The following is a 22,368-nucleotide window of genomic DNA, read 5'->3' on the forward strand; positions in this document are numbered from 1 at the left end:
ATCTCGAAGGACTTTTCTATCTCCTTGAGCCAGGCTCGTGCTTCCACGGGGTCGGAAGATCCTAGAAACTCTGGAGGTTTGAGGGATTTGAATGCCCTAAAGGCAGTGGCTGCAGTCCGTTGGGCAGCATGCAGCTGTGGTGGAATGGGGTGTTAGTTCAGATTTGCTCTTAAAAGTTCCATAAACTCATTCATGGGGTTCCCTCCCTAATGGGTATCCTCAGCCTCTTCTTCTATATATTCTTCCACATCATATTCATTATAGTCTAGGTCTTCTTCACTTTCTTCGTTGACTACAGGGTCAGGTTCATTCCGTTGTTGGTTAACAGATTCTGCGGGCTGTGCCCTGGTTCCTCTTCTACGGGGTAGCATTGTTCTGATAATGAAAAGTTGTCAATATAGTTGCAATTATTTTACCATTGGATTAATTTATTTGTATGTAAGCATGTCATTTATTATCTAGCATGTTTTTATCAGGTGCAATAATATGGAAATCCATTTCTAAATAACTGCTAGATATATATACCATAGGGTCTCCTACTTATTTCTGGGGGACAAAAAAACTAACCGAGTTCATACATGACTTGATTATAATACATCATTACTTGTCCTGAATACTGAAATGCAAATACATAAGTCGTGTACCCTGAAGGGCTAGGAATGCTATCTACTACTAGCTATCCTATCAAAATTGGTGACAAGTCACCCAGCCTTCTTCAAGGTCCATAAATAGTCACTAGTCCCTCAGTCACTGTCACTACGCGTGAGGTCACGCACCCTCCTCATCGCTCCTGCCAACATCAGCTCTGCATCAACTACCGGGATGTATCCTCCAACCGTCGTCATCCTCATCTGAACCCGGGTGCGGAGCTCGATCCCATCAATCTCTCTGCGGGCTATGGCTGGGGAAGCAGCTCTGAAGTCCCCTGGGTATCCTAGTCTGATGGCTCTCTCAGCTATCAGTGCCTGGCATAAATCCACAATACGGGCAGATGCCGCAGTGATCTCAGCGTTAAGCTGAGCTACCATCCAGTCGTGTACAACTACATGTATGATCGCCGGGGGTGGTAGAGGTGAGTCTGAGTCGCTAGAGGATATATCATAAGCCTCGTAGGTCTGTGCATCCATCCCATCCTCCTCGTCATCATCAGTATAGGGCAAAGGACTCTGCATCCCTGGGTGTGGTGTAGGAGAGCGAACAGTCAGGAGAGGGTACATCTCTACATCCCTCTAGCCTAAGTCATCTCCTTGGGGCATCTCAACGTCGTCAGCTATGGGGACAGGAAGGTCAGTCTCCTCCTCCGGGGCATCCTCAGTAGGGTCATCATCTGAGTCATCAATGGGTGGGTCCTCCAGCTCGGGAGTAGGGTCACTCTCAGGGACTATAACATCATCAACAGGGTCAACCTCCCTCATAGGCTCCACGTGTTTTGACACAATAGGCAATGTGTTACTAACTTAGAGTCGGAATTCCCTTGAGGGTTAAAACTGTCAAGACTACCCGTGTAGCCCGACGACGAACTCGACTTGAGCTCTAATTGGTTATTTATTATTCTTATGTCTACGTATTTTTTATCCTATCATTTCCAAGATTTGATAACCTAAGGCTCTGATACCATTTCTGTGGCGCCCCAAAATCCAGGGTCTGGGATCTCGGAGGCCACGCCATCTCAATCACTATAAACCACATACCTCACATCACAATATATAAATACTCACACTTTACGACCCCACACTTATCACACACACACTTACAGGTTATTGTCTTGGAAACGAACCATTCATTACTAGAGTAACTCAAACCACAAAGTGATAATTATTGCAACACAAAAGTAATTAAGTCTTATGAGTCGTTGTCCAAATATATGTTTCTTATTTATTACCTTACATAAGTCATACTTATAAATAACCCGAACTAAAAACAACTGAAAACCAATCCAGCTTATTCGGACTACATATGGTACATCACCAAACAACCTACGGAACAGCCGGCCATTTCCTACCCGTTTCCTGGCTGTGAGTCTCATGGTAGGCATCTTGATTCACTTTTGTGTTGTGTCAATTTAAGAAAACAAGTGTGAGCTATAATACCCAGCATAATAATGTACAATATGAAAATGACTGTATGATAAACTCACGTAAAACATCATATATGATAATTATATTTTATTCGAAAATAGTTTCCTTGGTGATACACACCTTCTTATAAAAACAATTCTTTAGTGGATTTTATTATCCTGCGAATACCTTAATAGTAAACCTAGCATCTAGGCTTGGGTTACGGTATTTCATCACAATTCCAATTGGAAGAATAGGTCACTCGTTGGAGCCACCGTATACGATGATCAGTCGTAATATAATAGTAGTAACCTTTTCTACTAGTCAGAGGACGACACCTTCGTATCCCGGTTATCACCCTGGCCGCATTCGGGCTACGTGTCCCATTTTGGGTATACACATACTTCACAAGTTCCTGAGTACATAGAGTACCTTCGCCTGCGGTACCTTTGGTAGTCCATCTAGCACACATAGTACCAGAGTCTACCCTCCCTTGTCCTTTAAAAGAATTATATCATATCTCGAGAACTCGAACCACATGGAAGTTCCCCCAACCGTTTTGCTTGTCGATAGAAACAACTTGATTTATTAGCGTATATATGTATATGTATACGTACTTCCGAATTTTTTGGAGGAAGTACTAAGGATATGAGTTGACCGTTGTCAACAGATAATTAAATAAGGGGGAGTTTCTTTTGAAACTATATTCAAATATTTAAATAAGTCGAGATACTATTCTTTGACGATCTGAAATTATTCGAATTATTTTCCGAAAATCAGAAAATATTTTAAATCAGGTTCTATGATTTTTAAATCATAAAGAAACCATTTAATAAATAATAATTAATTAAATAATAATTGATAAATAATTAAACCTCGAAGGAGTTTACTTTTAAAAGAATATTTAAAATAATATTCCCCAATTAATTTATGTGTAAATAATTTATTGATCTTTAATATTTAATCGAGTCTGAAATAAATATTCATTGGAGAATACTTCTCCATAATAAATAAATAGTAGATAAATATTTCTTGTCCGAACGATAAAGTATATTTGAGGGAATACGATCTTTGAAAATTGTTTTAATAAAAGTTCGAGGTGTTTAATATTTTGTAAGTGGACGTTGAGTCCCTTTAAAACGTACTACTATGGACTTTTAATCGTCCTATAATATCAGCGGAATGATTCTCGGGTTTTTATTTGGAAATCCCGACCGACTCTCGGTCTTATAATAATACGTCACGCTTATAGCGGAATTAAACATTTCACGATATATACTTATCATACAACATCCCTACATTATGCGAAAATTCAATTACTACGTATCATGGCAAGCATGGTATTTATGCAATGATAATAAAACAATCCTTTCACAACACAACAGTAAATGGAGTTGGGTTCGTAAACTTGCCTGGGTATCTTCAGGTGGAGGATGTTCTAGGTTCCGCTCGAAAATCTATAATCATAAACACAATTCGTTTCGTTAGGTCCCGTTCTAATTTACGGCGACTCGCACTCATGCGCTACTTTTTATGCACCCACTTAACTTATATTACCCTTATTATTTCTTTAAGTCCTTATTCTCATTATGGTCGCTTCCTTTTTCAAAGTATCTTAAGTCCATTTTCATTTTCGTTGTCGGCTCCGTTTATGAATTCTGCGGTTTCTAATCGCGCGGGCTCGGCTCCGATATTTTTATAAAATTGAAAAATCATTATTTTTACTTGAAATTTTTATAAAAGTTAGGAAATTCAATGTAATACTCTCTATAAAAATTTCATGATTTATGAACATTTTTAAGTTGATCCTTTATATTTTCAATGTTCGTAATTCGTTGCAGTTTTTGTCGCATAAATCACTTTTAGTAAAAGAGCCATAACTTTTGATCCGTAAATCGGAATCAAGCGATTTAAGCGCCTAAATGATCCTTATAACATTGTATATCATAATAAAGGGTTATTTTTCAAGAAAATATAGTTTACATCTTCGGGACTTTCTGCAGAAACTTAAAGTTATGTTTTGTTCATTTTAGCGAGATTACGGTTACGATCGGAGTTTCGTTTATGCCTTAAATCTTTATAATACCACCAACAACCAACATATCATCATCACCACACTAACTCCTCTCAATAACATCATGTTCTTAAGGCAACAACAATTAACCTTAAATCTACTTAGCTAAACATCAAGATTACAACAATACTTTCACCAAAACTAGGTTTACAATTATATTCTAAAAGGATCTTGAACTTAAATATTAAATAAGGTTGGGTCAAAGATTTATACCTTTATTGAGAGTTTGAGATGTGTTATTGATGATGGTGAAGTCTTGGGAGTGCTTAGTATGGTTTTTGGAACCTAAAACAACCATTACAATCAAGAAACCAAAGAAGAGTTTATTATTCATACTATTCTTTCTCATCTTTGTTGAATTTATTTCACCCATCAAAACTTGATAAAAAGAGCTCAAAGATTTATCTTACCTTAGTTTTGTTGGTAGGAATCTTGATAATTAATGGGAGGATTTATCCATGTCTAGAGCTTGATGATTTGATTTTGATTTCTTTGTTTTAGGGGAAGGGGCCGAATGGAGAGTATATGGGAGAGGGAGAGAGTTTTTGTGATTGCTTCTTGGTTGCTTCTTGGAAATAATGCAAGTGGTAGTTGTAATTGTTTTCTATTCCTTAGTATATATCCTAGGATTTGATCCTTGTTGCAAAATCTTGAGACAAAACTAGCTAGCCTTGGTAGTTTACAAGCTAAGCTACTTAACTTAGCTCTTTAGCTTACTATTTGCTAGCCTTGGTTGATGAACCTATACCTTAGCTCACTATTTGATAAAGTAACCATGATTACTTTCTACCATGGTTAGTTAGTGCGTTACATTTATTTAATCGTTTACGTGTTCGCTCGGTCGCTTAAACGTTTTCGTAATACTTTCTCATAAACGGTTCGCGACTTAAATCCTTTCGTATTTATTCCTTATGTTTTGAATTATCATACTTGGATATAAATCCATAGGGTTTTAAATTCATAATTATATTGTGATTCACATAATCCTCGATGATTCGTAAATAGGGTCGTTTTTCAAAGTTCGTTTTCTTCGAAAACTAATAGCGTTTACATACATTCATTTGGTACGTATAATCATAGTATCAACTCTGAAACTCATTTTCTCATGCACTACATAGTGTGGGCTAAAATGTTTTCCCCATCTGTCAGGGTTACTATTCATTAAACATTTTTACAAGGTCTCAAAAATTCGATTTATTACATACACACTTGTAATTGTTGATGATTTCACTAGATATACTTGGGTTTATTTTCTACACAGAAAGGATGAAACTCCATAAATTCATCTGGATCACATAAGGCAAATTGAAAATGGATCCACCCACAAAGTGAAAATTCTGAGAAGTGATAATGGCACTGAGTTCAAGAACTCAAAAATGGAGGAAGTATGCATGTACAAAGGTATACAACAACAATTCTCAGCTCCTGGTACACATCAACAAAATGGTGTTGTTGAGAGGAAGAACAGATTGAAGCTGGAAGGACTCTGCTGGAAGAAGCAAAACTACCCACTTACTTCTGGGATGAAGCAGTAAACACAACATGTTATACTCAAAATATCACACTGATAAGCAGACATGGTGTTATTCCTTATCAGATGTTGAAAGAAAAGAAGCTCAGTCTCAAACATCTTCATGTATTTGGATGTAAGTGCTTTGTTTTGAGAACTCATACCGATCATCTTCATTTTTGGATCAACTAATCAAAAACTGTGTGATAAGTTCTCAAAGTTGATGTAATCAAGATATCAAATGAGCATGATGGGAGAGATGAGTTACTTATTGGGATTGCAAATTAAACAGACCGATAATGACATCTACATTAATCAGTCAAATTACACAAAGAATCTGCTGAAAAAGGTTTAATATGCAAGATTGTGCAACAACAACTACTCCAATGGCAACTGCTACAAAGCTTGATCCTCATGAAGGTACAACAGTTGATGTCTCAAATTACAGAGGTATGATTGGTTCTCTTTTGTACCTAACGGCTAGTAGGCTAGACATTATGTTTGCCACCTGTCTGTGTGCAAGATTTCAGGCAAATCCAAGGGAGCCACATCTTATTGCAGTAAAGAGAATTTTCAGATACCTCAAGGGTACTGTATCATTTGGTCACTGGTATGCAAGGGAAGCTGATTTTGAATTATGTGGTTATTCAGATGCTGACTTTTCTGGCTATATTTGGGAGCTGTCAGTTTTTGAGAGGTAGATTAGTCTCATGATTTCTGCTTCTTACTGATGCTGAATATATTGTAGCTGGGAGTTGTTGTGCTCAGTTGTTATGGATGAGAAATCAACTCATGGGCTATGGATTATCATTTTCTAAAATTCCTATTTATTGTGATAATCAAAGTGCTATTGCTATGACAGGAAACCCAATGCAACAATCTCTTACCAAACATATCAACATCAGATATCACTTCATAAGAGAGCATGTCATGGAAGGAACGATTGAGCTTCATTTTGTTCCTACTGATCAGCAGCTGGCTGATATCTTCACGAAGACATTACCTAAAGCAACATTTACAAAGCTTGTCAATGAACTTGGTATGGTTAGTTGGGACAGATAAATTCTTCTAAATTTATATTTGATCAAATCCTGATGTATATTGATCAAATCCTGATATGTCCTCAATGTTGTTCAAGATATTAAACTGGAATTTGTGATGTAATTTATTATATGCATGATAAATTAAGTGAATTTATTTGATAAATGTGCATGTATGAATATATATCATTGTCATCATTGTAAATCAGTCTAGGGAGACGCGCCTTAATAAGACATCTTTTGGTTAAATCATTAAGTTATCTCTACACTTAATAATTCATCAGTCTCCTAGTCCCTTGATATTCATTTTCTATCTCAGTTATTTAAACCATCATTCTCATTTAGTCAAATCATCTCTTCCTATACACAAAACACCCTTTTCACTTTTGTTTCTCATATTTCTTCTTCTATATCACAAAAACGGTTCTTTACAACATGTTCTTGAACTATAAAAACTTCAATATGGAATTCAGCTGTGAAGACTGGCAGCAGGAATGGCATATCACTGCCATTTCCAATAAAGTATGGAACTTGGTTCCACCGGAGATTCTGACAGATCTCCTGTTCTTTGAGATGGATTATCGTCTCCATCTTGATCATCTGGAGGAAGAAAGACGAGAAGTTCTTCGTCAGCAAGAATATATCATTCATCTTGCTGTGCTCTTCGTGGAGAGTAGGAGGAACTCATAAACATTATTATGTTCTTCTATTTAGACTAGGATTTCTTGTAATCATCTTTTGCATGTAATCAAAAAATTTCATGAAATGTACTTCTTTAATCTTTTAATGAAATTCCTTTTCTTTACAAAATTTAGTCTATGTTCTTTAGCTGTGTATGCCTGTGAGAGTTTTTATAGTAGCCTATTAATCTCTACAACACACTATTAACATCTATTTTTTTAATGATTCTTGAGATTAAAATTGTGGTCTTCTGATAAGCTTGAGTGTTTTGACAAACACTGATGAATTTGAATCGTCAAATCCTAATAATGTCAACTCCTGACAGATAAGAGGTACCGAATACTGATGACAGGTCAACTTATTTTAATTTAGAATATTATTGACAAATGATTTCTGAATCGTTTAATGCTGAAAAAGTGATTGTCTTCTTAATTAATGTTTAAAAGTGGATAAACTGTTGAACAAAGTCACACATCGATTTACTACAAGAGCAGTGCATTCTTTGTTGTTGGTTCCGCACATTACTCCACTTTCCACTCCAATTTTTCAGCAATTATCCTCTATCAGAAGTCTAATTCTCCAAAGCTTCCTTCTCCAAGTGTGTTACATCCAATTAAGCTTTGTAAACTTATATTTGCACCAGAACCTCTATAACACATATTATCATACACTCAGCCTCACCATATACATCTAACGAACATCTTTTCTCAACACCTACAAACATCATGTCATCTTATGAGCTTTCACCCCTCTTCAGTCAAACCACTATTATTCATGGCAACACTTTTGGAACCAACAACTACTTGGCTCCACTTGCACATCAGCAGTTTCCTCAATCTTTTCATGATATAAAAGATTTCTTACTCCAATGTCCAATTGGATATGCTCTCACAAATCCTACTAAGGTATCATACAGGGATGTAATGCAGGTATGGGATACAGCTCTAGTTAATGCAATAAATACTGGTTTCTCTTTTGAATTTAAGGGACACATGTATGAGGTTGATGCTGATGTTCTTGTTCAAGCACTAAGATTGCCTGCCTGTGATGGTGCTCCTGACAATTATACAACTGAGCAGCTGTTTGATATGCTCAGAACTCTGAACTACAAAGGTGACATCAAAAAAATTGGGAAATTGACAAGAACAAAATTAAAAAGAGAATGAAATTTCTTATTTGATTGCATCAGCAGATGTTTCTTGAATAAGACAACAAATTTTGATGCTCTTCCCTCCACTTCTCTGAAAATTGGTTATTCTCTTCTCCATTCTGGTAATTTTGACTATGGTAACACAATTCTTCGATTCATAATTGCTAGGAGAATAGATGCATCAAGAGTAATAGGGTATACTAGATTTCTTCAACTAAATCTTTAATTTTCTATGCCCTAATATTGAAATTGATAATGATGAATTGCTTCCTGTATTTCAAATTTCTGAGAAGGCTATTACAGATCATATCAAAAGAGATGAAAAGAACAAGTTTTCAGGACTTCCCTTCCTGCCTCAGGAGGTCAGGCAATATCTATTGAGAAATAGTCCTACTCCTTCACAAGTGCCTGCAAATCCTGATGTTGGCACCTCTATTACATTTCCTGATGTTGTGGAACAAGACACTACCCATCTTGTTTTTAACCCAAGCATTTCTTCTACCAAACAGAAATCCAATCCAGCTCCTAAATTAGCCTCCTCTAATGTCTCCCAAAAGACATCAGTTGTACTAAAGAAAAGGCTGGTTAAGAAATCTGTTCAATCTAAATAGAGAGCTCACCAGGCCTCACTTAGTAAGAGTGAGAAGAAAGAAAAATGCTTTCCAGTTCAAAAAAAAGGCTGATCATGCAAGATGATTCTAACTCTGATGATCACATGCCCATTGGACCAAGAATGAATACAAAGAAATCAACAGTAGCAATTTTTGATGACTCTGTTGACACAACTGGAACTAAGGAGCCAACTACTGGTGCTAGTCCTCTGATCAAAAAGGTTCCAGTGAACAAAGACACTGCTGAGTCCGAGAACACTGCCAAGAGTATGCAGAAAAGAAAAGCTGAAGATGTGGTTAGGTACATCCAAAAGAAGAAAAAGACTCAGTCATCTGCTATGGATGTCAGTCCACAAGAACATAAGTTTCAAAGGGACTTAACAACTGAGGAACATCCAGTCCCACAAGAACCATCTTCTCAAAGGGAAGATACAGACAAAGAGGCTGCATAAATAATTGTTGATCTTGCTCAAGGTGATCTTCCTGCTGATTCTGAACAACAGTTGCAAGAAAAGAAGGCTCATCAGGATGTATTGTCAAAGGTGGATGTAGTTATTAAGGATCTTATGTTTGAGGAGAGTACACAAGAACCTTCACCAATGATTGCTGAAGCAGCTCATATTCCTCCGGCCCCACAAGAACCATCAATTCAAAGTACTGATGCTGGTTTAGTGCATTCTCCTGACAAATCAGATCCTGATACTATAATAAATCCTGATGCTGACCAACTTTCAATTCAAGAAACTCCTATTGATGATTCATTGTTGCTAGCTAGTTTGTCAAAGCATCCTGATGCATTTTATGTTCCTCCTTTGTCATCACTGCCACTTGAGGACTCACCCTTAGGTATTGCTTACTTTCCTATGTTGTTCTCAATGTTTATATGATTATAAATAGTCTCTTCTTTGAGGTTACCTCTATTTATATGACAAGCATACTACTCCTCTCATCCCTCTCTTATTTCTTTGCAAAATGTGTGATTGTGCCTTTATGTGAGACTGTGTGAAAATACTATATGAGAAAATCAAATTCTGAGTAGCAGTAACCGGTACTAACACAAGGAGAGGTAGTTTTGTGAAAAGAATTTTATAAGTTTTTTTTCTTTGCTTATAAACTTTCTTATGTGAGAAACATATTACTGTTCAAAGTAATATATTGTGTGAGAAGTGATGAGATCACTTAAAAAAGAGATTTAGGTGTTACATTGTTTTCTTTTTCAGGATCTCATCAGAAACAGATAATTCTTGCTAAGGATCCTCTTAAAGGAAAAGCAATTCTACCAAGCTCTGCAAATTCTTCTGAGGGTCTGTCTTGCTCTGATTTAGATGAAGACAGTGATCCTGATGATCCTGACACAACTCAGCTGAAGACTGCTTTTGATGCATCTACGAAGTCCAATGTTGGTTCTTCTTCACATTTCAATGTTGATCCCTCTTATTACAATACTGATGCTGAGCATTTTCGAAAGACTGAATGGGATTTTGCATGGAGAGATGTACATACTTCTATCTCCTCAGCTGTTGGTATGCAACATGTTCACAGGGCATATGATGGACTTCAAAATCTTGACCTTAAATTGCATCTCAAGGCTTCTACCATCCATGTGAAAGGAATTCTCTCTGAGCTTGCTGCAATGAAGACATCTCATGCTACTTTACAGAACAAGATTGATGCATTTATGATCAATCCACTTACCTTAGCTGAACTCATAAGTGTAAAAAAGGCTGTTAAAGCTGTGGTTCAATCTCAACAATGCATGAATACTCGATTTTCTTCCTTGGAAGATAAAATGTCTTCAATGGCTGATAAACTGTATGCTATGTATTCTCTTCTTTCAAATCCTGATTCCAAAAATGGGGAAAAGATAGCTGTCACAAAATGTATGGTGATAAGAATCCCGTTGCTAATGTTCAAATTGCTACTATTGCTCAACAACCTCAACATACTAGAAAATATGGTTCAGGACAAGGAAAGTCTATTGGTGCTCATGAAGTTAAGCATAAGACTAATGTTGATGCTCCTGAAACTAGTGATATTACAATCTCTAACATAGCAGATGGTAAAGGATTAGTCTTTCCTTACAGATACAAGAAAACAGGTGAAGAGATTGTTCTGTACTACAAGGATAAGAGGTTTGAGCAAAAGAATGCCAGAAGTGCTCTTGGGTTGATAAGTGAAGAATTTCCTGATCTAACATTTGAAGAAGCAGTTATGCAACAGAAGGATTTAATGGCTCAAATTGAAGCTGAAGCAAACACCTCTAAAGGAAGAGGACAAAGAGGTGGAAGAACTACAAGAGCCAGAGGAAGAAGAGGAAGAAATTCTAATTCAAGTCGAGGTTCTTCAATTGATTCTGCATTTTTGAATGTTCTATTCAGAGAAGGTTTTGTTCATGTACAAGGAAATGATGTATAAGAAGAAGCTGAGGATGCTGAAGAATTAATTGTCCCGAGAAAGAAGAAATCAACCGCTGACATTGCTCAAGTTGATGTAACTAATGCAAATGTGTCTCTTGAAGCAGATACAAACCCTGAGAAAAAGGCAGATCCTGATGCTGTGAATCTGAAGCTGACTTTGATACTGATGAGAAGGTGATGAAAGTATTGGATGAATCAGTTTTTAATACAACAGTTGTTTCTCATAATTCAGAGGCTGATGAACAAGAAAGAACTGACAGAAGGAGAGTTGATCAAGCATGTAGTGACTATGTGCAAAGAATTATAAATTCAAGGAGAGAGCTATGGCAGAAATCAAAAGGGAAGATTCATAATTTATCTATGGGGTATGCTCCTCTTAGCAAGAAGGATATAAGGTGGAAAGATATCTATTCATTCAGTTATCCTAGAGGATTCAAGCATATTGAATTTGTGTCAGCAAGACTTAGAGATTCTATTTCAGAACAGTAGGATATTGATATGTCCATCAAGAAACCTTCTTGGGTGGAACATAATGAAAAGCTAAAGCTTATCAAAACTCATACTAGAGGAGGTATTGGTCATTCTGGAATGGAGACTCTGAGGTCTAATTTACTTGACATAAATACTCTGACTGACGATCTTGGAGAGAGAATTACTCCTCCACATATTGAAAAAGTTGAAGCTGTGAAGATTGTATATAAAAAGATAAATGATAATGATGTCATAGAGGAGATTCTATACTTTTTGAGAGATGGTAAAGTAAAAAGCTTTACATTGCAGCAACTCTTGATGAAGAATGTGATAGAGTTGAAATATATTCACTATCTTCTTAGAGTTGAGGACAATGTCACCAGAAACTGGTCTTCAATGATACTTGAGAGTATCAGAAGAAGTGTCATGAGAAAATAAGACAAATACAATGGCGAGTATGTTCCTGTGTACAGAACTTACACTGTTCAAGAAATGAAGTTGGAAAAGGGAGCTGCAATTCTGAAAGTTTTTCTTAACAATCCTCAGTTATCTTTCAGTCCTGATCATGAAGATGTCAGCTTAAACTTTATGTTAATTGGTGATCTTGAAATAACTAAGAGTTCGATTTCTAAACTAAGATCAACCATTTATCAGCTTGAGGAAGATACTGAAGAAAAGAAAGAGTTGAAGAAAAAGCTTGTCAAAGTCCTTCAAGACAAGGTGGAAGAAAGGTTACACAAATTTCTGGAAACAACTGTCAGTTATCTTAGGATACTGAAGTAAACCTTATTCCTTGTACATTTTGTAAATTGGTTTTGGCATCATTGAGAATGGAATTTGTGCTTCATTACATTAAGCATAAATTGGGGGAGATTGTTATGTGCTGATTCTCAATGATTAGGAGAAGCTCAGAATCTGGCTGTTTTGGATGTCATCAGGATTTGATGTGCATCAGGATTTGATGCCCATCAGTATCTATAGAAATATCAGTATTGGAAGACAGTCTGTTGTTAGGATTAAGTCTGTTCCTTATTTTGAGGGATGGATATCTGTTCGTTCGGAGTGATAAGATTTTGTATATTCAGTTAGAGATATGTATCATTTTCTGTTAGTATTTGATAATGGAATATCCTAGACTGATTTGTAACAGCTGTGTATAATATAAACACAGTTTAGGTCATCACATAGTGAGACTCTCGAGCTTTGAATGACCTAACAGCTCTCAAGAATATCAGTATTTCTTGAGAGAGTTTTTAACAGCTTTTATCAGAAATATAAAGAACTGTTATATTTTTATACTTGTTCGAAATGTTTATACAATTGTATCCAACCCCCCTTAAAAAATTGTATCTTTACTGGGAAACAGAAGTCTCAGAGATTTCGACAAGCCAAATGAAGACATGAAGATTGAAGATATCGACAAGTCATTTCTACATTAGAGAACTCAGAGATATCGATAAGTCAAAATGAAGATATGAAGATTGGAGATATCGACAAGTCAATTTTCTCATTAGAGATCTCAGAGATATCGACAAGTCAAAATGCCTATAGAGATCTCAGAGATATCGACAAATGTTACGTGCTGATTCTCAATGATCAGGAGGAGCTCAGGATCTGACTGTGTTTAGATGTCATCAGTATTTGATGTGTCATCAGGATTTGATGCATCATCAGTATCTGTAGAACATCAGCATCTGAAGGCAGTCTGTTGTGAAGATTAATTATGTTCCTTATTTTGAGGGATGGATATCTTTTGCGTTCTGAGTGATAGGAGTTTGTATATTCGGTTAAAGATATGTATCATTTTCTGTTAGTAATTGATAATGCATATCCTAGAATGATTTATAGCAGCTGTGTATTACATAAACATAGTTTAGGTTATCACATAGTGATTAACTCGAGCATTGTACGACCTACCAACTCTCAAGAACATCAGTATTTCTTGAGAGAGTTTGTAACTGTTTTTATCAGAAATATAAATAACTGTTATATTTTTATTCTTGTTCGAAATGATTATATAATTATATCCAACCTCCTTAAACAATCGTATTATTACTGGGCATAATTGGTATCAGAGCTAACTGATTAATTTACAATCAGAAGTGATCTAAACATGTCTCTGAACAAGTATGAAAGTATTAAAATACCCATTCTGAAAAAGGCTGAATATCCTACATGGAAGGTGAAGATGCTCATGCACCTAGAGGCTATAGATCTAGACTATCTCGACGTATTCAGCGATGAACCCTACATGCCAACAAAACTGGTGTCTGCAACTCCCACTGTTACTGAACACTATCAGTTGAAGAAGAAGAGTGAGTGGACACCAGAAGAGAAAGTTTTTGTGCTGAAAGATGCAAAAGTAAGAAACATTTTGCATAACAGTCTTGATTCTGTGATGTCAAATAGGGTTATAGCCTACAAGACTGCCAAGAAGATCCGGGGTGCTCTTGAAACTCAATGTCAAGGAATCATGGTCATAAAGAAGAACAAAAGGGTTGTTCTAATTCAAGAATATGAACATTTTGAGGCCAAACCTGATGAAAGTCTCACCAACATCTATGACAGGTTTCTCACCCTTCTCAACAATCTATCCTTGATGGGAAAGGTGTATGATCGGGAGGATTCAAACACTAAGTTTATGAGAGCCTTGAATGAAGAACGTGAGACTCATACTTCAATCATACGACATCCGTATGATTTGGAAATAATCACCCTGGATGAAGTCTATGGCATGCTGAGAACTCATGATCTGGAAGTTCAGCAAAGGAAAGAGAGGAAAAGCAACAAGGGAAAATCAGTTGCTTTGAAAGTGAATGATAAATCCTCAAAAGAAAGGTCTGTTGAAGCTGAAAGGAAAAAGAACAATCTGCCAAAATCAAATACTGATGATTCATTATCAATTTAATATCCCATATTTTCAGATATTATTATTATTATTATTTGGAATTGTTTATGTGATTTTTATGTGAATTTTAGTGAATTATCTGATAATTGGAATTGATGTTTGGGTGTTTATGTGTGATATTATTTGAGTATTTGAATTTTTATATGTCCAGAATAAAATTTAGATAATTGTGATATTTTTCTGAAAAAATTTGGACTGTTAGATGATTTTATTATGACTTATGTATTTATTAATTATTTTCTAAGTAATTACAAAATTATTTTATAAAGCTGGGAATCGTCCAACTTCAACTATTTTTACATTTTTACAACCCGAAACTCTTCTGAAAACTCCTTCCTAACCTAATCTGGTAATTCCAGACATTTTCCGTGTTTTAACTTTTTTGATCCGGATTACGGTTTGACCTGTACGAGTCCCGGTGTAAAAATTTTGATACGCTAATCATTTTATAGATCGATAAAAATCTGAATTCTCGGAAGGTGAGATAATATTACTTTATTTCTGTATAAAATATTTTATAGGAAGTCCAGTTTTAATAATGATCCATATCAGGTATTAAATTGTATCGTTATATAGTCACTTAGCGGCTAAATAATCTATTTTCTGATCTGATATGTAAATGTAATTATCGAATTATTAAATAAATAAATTATGTGCATGGCTTCTGTCAGCTGGATATTATTTTTGTGAATATTTTTTATTAATTACGTGAGATTATTGATGTTCGAGTATCATTTGTGTAATTAGTTGTGCTATTTTGTTTTTATAATTAAAAGTGATTTTGTTAAAGAATTACTTTCATAAATATTTGGATTATCTCTAAAATTATTTTTATTGCTTCATAATATTATTTATTATTTTTAGGAGTTTATAAAATTTAGAAATCAATATTTTATTGATTATTTATCGTTAAATGATTTTCCGATTTCATTTAATTGTAAAATCAGTAATTAATTCTAGAATTCTTCAAAAATTATGACATCCATATTTTATTAAGTTTGGAATATTCTGGGAATTTTAAAATTATTTTGGGAATTCTCTGGTTTTTATTTACCTGCACATCTGTTCGTTAATTTGCAAAATTCGGGTACGTGGCGCGTTTCAGGAATATTTTAAGAAAATTACGAGAACATTATTTTACTAAGTCTTAAATTACTATGGAAATTTTAGAACTATTTGGTTAAATTGTAGAGTTATTTTTATTCGTTAAAATTTTGTTAAGTTGATAAATTCGATATAAAATTCGGGTTCCAGGATCATCAATCGGATTATTCCTTTTCTTTCCTTAATTTGGTCTCTCTCTCTCCGGTCTCTCTCTCTCTCTCTCATCGCAGTCTCTTTTCTCCCAAATCTCTCCTCGAAATGTCTCTCAACTCTCTTCCCCTCTTCCCCGTTTTTCCCCTTCGTTTTCCCCTGTGTCTGGTCTTCCGGTGCCTGGGATTCCGCCGCCGCCGCCTAGTCTGGTAAGTCCTGATACGGATCGTTCGAGTGATCAGGACAAGATGTTGGATAAAGAATGAGATGGAATGGTATTGGATATCTGACTTCTAGCAATAGTAGGAGCAGCATATTAGTAAAGTGTTGAAAAGAAGAACGGTGATGTTTTGAGACCGAATGTCAGAATTGATGCGTCTTTGCGAGTGTGGTTAACTACTAAAACCCAAAGACAAGTACCCATGACTTCACTTATCGTTCAAGTGACTTTTATTTCGAATCATATTATACAAGTATCCCTATCATCACTTATTCTTCAAGTGATATTTATTTTAAATCTTATCATGCAAGTATTGCTTTCCCCTATTCTCAGTTTAGAATCGATAAATGTTTTACATATCGCTGAATTAAATAATTCTGTTTATGCAAATACTTATCTGCTATTCTATGTTCAGAATACTATGACACAATTTTTGCCACAGGCAGGTATATTGCCTTTTGTTTAAGTACTCGTGTTTTTGGGGTCACGTTTCTACGAATCATGACCTTGTGCTATCACACGGGCTGATCAGCATGTGATAGTATGTCCGTCGGAGAATGATCCTAATCTAAATTATCATATCATTTTTTATATTCATAGAATAAATGATTTATCAACTGATTCTGTTTTGAATTAAAAGTGAATTGCGATTTTGATTCAAATTCTGATCTATGCTGATACTTACGTTGTTGTTAAATATCAAAGGTGGTATTAGTATAGATGATTGATGTTGACTTCAGTATGGGTGTTGTGAGCATCAAAGTTCGTATTGATATCTAATTTGATATGACAACAAAATAAGTATTAATTTCAAGAGTTCAGTTTTGAGAAGTTTATGATTCAATCCATAATCATTGTTTCTTGTTATTATTGTTTACGATATTTCCGTAAACACTGTTTTACGAGTTTTATTCTCGTCAAGATTCAAAGTATTGCTGAAGCATTTCGCTCAAAAATATCAAAATGGTTTTTAATACAATTAAGGAATCAATTCTGGGATTCCTCAACTAAAATTTTATGATTCAGCAATTATGGTTTTAAATGTTCTGCTCTTATGCAGATGTCAGTTTTATATCAAAACAACCCCATATTCGCTATAATGATCTTTCTTAGCATTTCTTTCGCTCATACTTTCCTGTTTTCAAATTTAACCTCCAGTGAGGATTACCTTGCGCTGTTTAGCTATAAAATTCGAGGAAGCAAAGAAAAGCTCTTGGAAGGTGGTTGGTCCAGGGTTTGCGAATTAGTGTAAGTTTTATTGTGTAAAGTTGTTTATATTATATTATATTATATTATAGTTGTGTTTTTTATTTGGGCCTAGTATACTTCATTTCGAAGTTATACTAGTGGGTTTAGTTTTGAGATTGAGAATTATTGAAAAGAGTTTTAAAAGAAAGTGAAAATTTATTTGTGGAATTTGGATATCTTGTTTCTAGAACTGTAACCTTAAAAGATCTTGGATTAGTTTGAGGTCATAGATGATAAATATCTTCCGCTGGCATTTATTTATTGATTTAACAGGTTAATTTGGATTGAGATTTCATAGTGACGACCAAATCCTCTAACCCCGGATTTTGGGGCGTTACAATCAAATTCTGATGATGATACTGATTCTGAAACTGAAGATAACGTGATAAATTATGATGTCATGCAAATGGTTGTATTGCTATTTAAGGGCTTCAAGAGATGCAATTCAGGAAGTCTCAGAAGAAAAGAAGCTTCAGGAAGAAGTTCAATGGAGGGGAAAGGAAGTCAACTATAAAAAGAGATGGAAAGGACTCTAAAGCTGGAAAAGTAGACAGGTCGAAAATCAAGTGCTACCACTGTGAGGAATCCGGTCACTTTGCTACACAGTGCAAGAAGACAAAGAATGATAAAGGGAAGAACAAAGCCTTGATTACATCAAGTAAGGATTGGATGGACTCCACTAATTCTGAAAATGAAGAAACATGTTATGCACTGATGGCTAACTTTGATGCTCCTGCTTCCTCTGATTCTAAGGTATCAACTTCTTTCTTCTCTTTTGATACTGAAGATATATCTGAACTGAAATCTATTCTTCAGTCTCTTCATGGAAATTTTAAAAATAATATTCTAGAGAATAATAGGCTATTAACTGAAAATGAAATCCTAAAGTCTAGGAATGATCGGTTGGAGTCTGACTTGGTAAATCAAATTGAAATTCAGAAAGAATATGAGAAAGCTAAACGTATAGTAAAGATACTAGAAGCTATGTATAGTATGTTAGAAAATGAATTAGAAAATGAGAGAAAAACCCTTAAAGCCTGGACTGATTCAGGTAAAAAGGTTCATGAGATGATCTCTAAGAAAAACTAGAAATAATGTCTTGGTTATGTAGATGGAATTAAGGATGTTGACATTAAAAATAAAACTACCCTTAAGACTCCTGTTAAGTTTATCTCTTCAAAAGGTGATGAACCCAAATCTATCTTTGAAAAGGGTTCAACATCAGCATCCCAAGAAAAGTCAGTAAGTGATAAATCTCAAAGAGAGGAAAACAAGGAAACCATTAAGACTGTTAAGAAAGAAAAGAATATAGGAATTGTATCTAAAAGACAATTGAAAAAGAAATTATCTGAGGTTACTCACAAACCTCAAGTTAAAAGTCCTAAAAGAAACAGGAATGGTAAGCAAGGTATTTCTAAGGATTCTAATTATAAGTTTGTTCCCAATGCTCCTACAAAAACTTGTTTTAACTGTGGTAATACTAATCATCTTGCTATTGATTGCAGGAGGAGTAAGAAAATGAAAATTGCTATTCCCGAGTCTGATGTTAGGGGTAGATCAGTATTTTATAAACCACAAAATCCTTGTTTTCATTGTGGTAGTAGTTGGCATTCAATTTACACTTATCGTTCCTATCATTAGCTGTATCACAACTATTATGAACCTTTGCCTAAATTTAATAAATCTGCTTATGCACTCAATTCTTCTAGTTCTACTAAATCTACTTCTGATAAGACAAATCCTGACAAGGGAAAAACTATCAGAAGTGAGCCTGAATCACAAAGACTTAAGTTGTCCAAAAAGAAGGCCCAACAAGTGTGGGTCCTTAAAAATCCTTCTAATTAATCACTCCTACGACTACAGGGTAACAGGAAAAACACTCTTGTCTTGGATAGTGGATGTTCATGACATATGACTAGAAATAAATCCCTGCTATCAGAATTTGAGAAGAAGTTTGGCCCAAATGTATCTTATGGAGATGGAAATATAGGACACACTCTGGGATATGGCAACTTGATAATTGGAAAGGTAGCAATAGAGAATGTAGCTCTGGTGGAAGGACTGAAGCATAATCTTCTAAACATCAGTCAAATCACTTACAGAGGTTGTAATATCCCATATTTTCAAATATTAATATTATTATTATTTGAAATTATTTATGCGATTTTATGTGGATTTTGGTGAATTATCTGATAATTGGAATTGATGTTTGGGTGTTTATATGTGACATTATTTGAATATTTGAATTTTTATACGTTCAGAATAAAATATAGATCATTGTGATATTTTCTGGTAATTTTTGGACTGTTAGATGATTTTATAATGATTTATGTATTTATTAATTATTTTCTGAATAATTATAAAACTATTTTATAAAGCCGGGAACCCGAAACTCTTCCGAAAACTCCTTCCTAACCTAATCTGATAATTCTGAACATTTTTCATGTTTTGACTTTTTCGATCCGGGATACGGTTTGACCTGTTTGGGTCCCGGTGTGAAATTTTCGATACACTAATCATTTTATAGATCGATAAAAATCCGAATTCTGGAAAGGTCAGACAATATTACTTTATTTCTGTATAAAGTATTTTATAGGAAGCCAAGTTTTGATAATTATCCATATCGGGTATTAAATTGTATCATTATATAGTTACTTAGCGGTTAAGTAATCTATTTTTGGACCCAATGTGTAAATGTGATTCTAAATTATTAAATAAATAAAATATGTATATGGGTTCAGTTAGTTGGATATTATCTTGTTACTAATTATATGTGATTATTGGTGTTCGAGGATGATTTGTGTAATTAGTTGTGAAGCTGGGTTGTTTTGTTTTGTATTTAAATGTGTACTATTCCAGATTTATTTTCATAAATATGGGGATTATCTCTAAAATCATTTTTATGGCTTCATAACTTTATTAATTATTTTTAGGAGTTTTTAAAATTGAGAAATCAATATTTTATTGATTATATACCCTTAAATGGTTTTTTTAGTGTATTTATTTGTAAAATCCGTATTTAATTCTAGAATTCTTCAAAAAATTATGAAACTCGTATTTATTTAAGTTTGGAATATTCCGAGAATTTTAAAATTATTTTGGTAATTTTGGGATAAATTTCACATGCGCATTGTTTCGTTTATTCGTTAAAAAACGGGTATAAATTGTGTTTCAAAAATTATTTTAAAATTTTGAAAATCCTATTTTTATTAACTTTTAATTATTTGTGATATGTTATAAAATATTTTATTAATGTTCGAGTTTTAATTACCCGTGAATTATTCGGTAATAGTTACATTGCGGGTCAGATAAAGTTTTGTTGCGAGGTTTATATGATAAAAAAAATCAATAAAAGGGGACGGATGTAATCGGGTATAACCCGTTTTTCTCCCCATTTGCAGTTTCTCAATTCTCTCTGCTCTCATCTCTCAATCTCTCCCCCTTGCCATCTCTTTCGTTCCCCTCCGTTCGCCGCTCTCCGCTCTCCGCGTGCCTCCCTCCGGTAACCACCTCTCGCCGATTCTCTCTTTCTCTTTCCCTTCCTTTCCTCCCCGATTTCCTTCTCCCCTCTTTCCGTTTCTCGTTCTTTTTCTCCACGGTTTCAATTTTTCCGGCGGATTGGCCGCCTTTCTCCTTGGTTTTCATGGCTGTTGCTATGTATATATATGTGGTTGTTCGTATATGTGATTATGTATGTTAGTGTATGTGTTGAGTGTGTGCAGTGTGAGTGTGTGTGTGAGTATGTGTGTGTGTGTGTGTGTGTGTGTTTTGGTGTGCAGCGGTGACTGTGGTGGTGTGTGGTGGCGCGTATATCGTGTGTGTGCTGTGTATTCCTTGTGATTGTTCGAATTTTTGATCAAATTCTTTTTATTTTTCTGCAGAATGATTTGATTGATTTTGTGAAATAAAAAAATAGATTTCATGCGGGAATAATTATTATTTAATCGGTGAAATTTATGTAGGACGCCTGGTATTACGGGAACCCGTAAATTTTACCACCGTCGGCGATAAGCCTCAGCGAGCCGACGGTGGACTATGATGATTGGATCTGAGTCCTACGATTTAAAACACAAAATATGATTTAAAATACAAAATACGATCTAAAAGTACAAATGACGAATAAAATTATAAAATACGGATTAAAACATAAAATAAAAATGATAACGATTAATAATGGTATTTAATCTGTATTGGTGAAATTGCGAATTGGCATTGTTAATTGAAGTTGGTGATTGGATTTTTGAATTGCGATTGACTGTGTTGTGATTGATTTGACGTCGGGATGTTCGACGGGTAGGCCGATAAACAAAGGAGACGCTTCACGATTTTCGGGAAATTAATTCCGAAAATTCGGGAACGTAACCTACGATTATCGGAGACGTCGAACGAGGATATATAATTAAATTTTTACGAAACCTGATTACTTGTTGGGATAAGATAATTTTTTTAAATAAACCGTTCGTCCGTTTAATACGAAACGAGTGCCTCTATACTCAGAAAGATATTCCGATTTCAATAAAAATACTTCTGAGACCAAATTTCTTTTGTATTGAAAGGTCGTTTGATTTACAAGTTATTCTGAGTCGGTATCAGATCGATAAATAAAGTTATTGACCCGATTTCAGTTTTAAATGTATCGAGTGGAACCTTTTGACAAACCGAGTCATATGTGAGACGTGGCTTATATGATTACGTGCTTTATGAATTACGTGCATACGTGGGTCATA

Source organism: Apium graveolens, chromosome 3 (genome assembly GCF_009905375.1).
Source record: "Apium graveolens cultivar Ventura chromosome 3, ASM990537v1, whole genome shotgun sequence".
Classification (NCBI taxonomy): domain Eukaryota; kingdom Viridiplantae; phylum Streptophyta; class Magnoliopsida; order Apiales; family Apiaceae; genus Apium; species Apium graveolens.